General features: G+C 46.6%; 1 non-coding gene across 1 annotated transcript; it reads left to right on the top strand.

Annotated features, from left to right (window-relative positions):
- The first annotated feature begins 2,082 nt into the window (after nt 1-2,082).
- trnal-uaa (transfer RNA leucine (anticodon UAA)) lies at nt 2,083-2,166 on the top strand. Its single transcript has one exon. It is a non-coding gene; the product is annotated as a tRNA-Leu (tRNA).
- The last annotated feature ends 424 nt before the right edge of the window (nt 2,167-2,590 follow it).

Genomic DNA, 2,590 nt, shown 5'->3' with positions numbered 1-2,590 from the left:
TGCACCTGGAAGTTGTGTTCGGGTCCCTGGACAGTGAGAAGGGAGGAGGTAAAAGGGCCGGTGTTGCACCTCCTGCGCTTGCACGGGAAGGTGTCGTGGGAAGGGGAAGGGGTGGTCGGGTGATAGATGAGTGGACCAGAGTGTCGCAGAGGGAGCGGTCTCTTCTGACTGCTGAAAGGGGACTAGAGGGGAAGATGTGTTTGGTGATGGGATCAAGCTGGAGGTGGTGGAAATGGTGGAGGATGATCCATTGAATGTGGAGGCTGGTGGGGTGAAAGGTGAGGACAAGGGAAATCCTATCGTGCTTCAGAGAGGAAGAGGAATGGGCGAGAGCAGAAGTGCGGGAAATGGAACAGTCGAGAGTCCTGTCCACCATGGTGGAGGGGATTCCTTGGTTGAAGGAAAAGTAAAACATATCGGAAGGTGGCATCATCAGAAGAGATCCGATGGAGATGGAGAAACTGAGAAAAAGGAATAGAGCCCTTACACGAATCAAGGTGGGAGGAAGTGTCGTCAAGTTAGCTATGGGAGCAGCTGGGCATATTTGGTTGAAGTGAATGGATTCAAAGGAGAATTAGTTCCATGTATTTTCAATACAAGGGCAGCCAGGTGGAGGAAGGGCTGGTGGATGGTGACTGTGTTGGCCTCCGTTCAGGGAAGAAGCGGAGGGCCCTCCTGCCGTCCTGGTGGCTGATGGAGGTGTAGAGGGATTGGACGCCCACAGTGAAAGGGAGACGATGAGGACCAGGAAACTGGAAAGTAACTGTTGTTTTTTTCCACAGCAGCTTTCAAATCACTGGCATTATCAATGGGTTCGTATGTTCATGTGAAAGGAATTTGTCGAATTGTGTACAACTGCGCGTCGCTGTTTAAATCAGCAGGGCGGTTGAAGGATTCCTTTTAAAGATCGAGTGTACTTCAGTTCGTGTGGTTTCGAGCACTGCTGCCGGTGGATGTGATAATTCGTCCGAGAATTGTAACCATTGCAAAGGAAGTTTTAATATTTATATCTCACATTTCCAGGCAGCGTTCCTACATTTACAGCAGGCTATCCGCTGATTGACAGAAAATAGAAACAGGAGTGGGTCATTTAACCCTTCGAGCCTGTTCCGCCATTCAGTGAGATCATGCCTGACCTGGATCTTAACTTCACCCACCTGCTTTGACTCCAAATCAATCCCTATCTTGTCTGACAGAAAACTATCGACCTGAGCTTTAAATTATTAATTTAATTGGCAATAGAGCGCGAGGTGAGATGAGATTGCTTTATTACTCAGACGATGAGATTGTATTATTGCTCATAGGGTAGTTATGACCTGGAATGCATTGTCTGAACTGTTGGTGGAAGCAGATCCGATCGCTGATCCAATAGTCACATTCAGCAGGGAATTGGATAAATACTTGATGGCGAACAATGTGCAGGGCTGTGGGGAAAGTGCGTCATTCTATGGTTCTATGATGCGACAATGCTCTCTCTCAGTGAGCTTGTGTTTTCACCGGTAAACCTCAGGTCATGGCTTTAATTCCCGTCCGAGCCGGCAGCGACTTTCTCACCTTTAATGTGATGTTTCTCTTTTTCTCGCTCTATGATTCGCTCTATTTCTCTCTGTTTCTGTTGTTCTTACCATCTGTCAGTCTCTCTGTATGTCTCACTCAGTCTCAGTCACTTTCTGTAAGCTTTGCTAATTGGGTCTCTGATTATCCCTCCAACTATTACTTTCTCTCGGTCACTCTCCCCATCGCTCCCCCACAACATTTTACTCTGCACTTTATAATATAACCCTTTAAGCGCTGGCTCAGTTTAGAGCTTGCTGATCCTGAGTGTTTGACCTGCATTTTAACATTCTTCCTTCAAAGGTTTTCAGTGCTGATGGGAGGGTTACATGCTCTGTGGGCTAAAAGCCGAGGGGTTTCTTGTCTAGTTACGAACGGTCAGCTCAATGCATTACTTGCCCAGCTGCTGTCTTTATCCTCTCACATTTTCGGATTATGCTGATGCATAGTTTGCTCTGCGCTGAAAACTAAACTTAGTCAGCAAGGGATTTGTCGAATTTTCAAGCACTGCGCGGCTGGGTTTTTATCACCAGGGTGGCCGAGTGGTTAAGGCGTTGGACTTAAAATCCAATGGACGGTGTGTTTGCTTGGGTTCGAACCCCACTCCTGGTAGATGCTCAGGCAACGAGGTTGAAAGTAAAAACTAAAGCTATTTTTGGTAAGAAAACGCTTATGATCTCTGCAAAGGATGGTGCCATATTTATAATTCACCCTTCAAGACAGCGTTTCTTCATTTACAATTGGTGTACTGAACATAGGAACCGGAGGAGGCCCTTGAGCCTGTTCGCCATTCATTGAATTCCTGTCTGAGCTGTGTCTTAACTCCATCCAGCTGCTTTGGCTCCAGATCATTTTAACGCATGTGTAGCAAAAACGTACCGATCTCAGATTTACATTATTAGTTGAGCTGGAATATACTCCTATTTTGTGGGAGAGAGTTCCACACTGCTACCAACCTTCGCATGAAGAAATGTTTCCTAACTTCTTTCCCGAATGGCCTGCCTCTGATTTTACGATTATGTCCCCTTGTCCTCGG

Source organism: Somniosus microcephalus, unplaced genomic scaffold, assembly GCF_052327205.1.
Source record: "Somniosus microcephalus isolate GS21.2 unplaced genomic scaffold, FLI_Smic_1.0 unresolved_chr1, whole genome shotgun sequence".
In the NCBI taxonomy this organism is placed as follows: Eukaryota; Metazoa; Chordata; class Chondrichthyes; order Squaliformes; family Somniosidae; genus Somniosus; species Somniosus microcephalus.
Note: the sequence above shows the minus strand (reverse complement) of the source record. Positions and strands in the feature narration are given on the sequence as shown.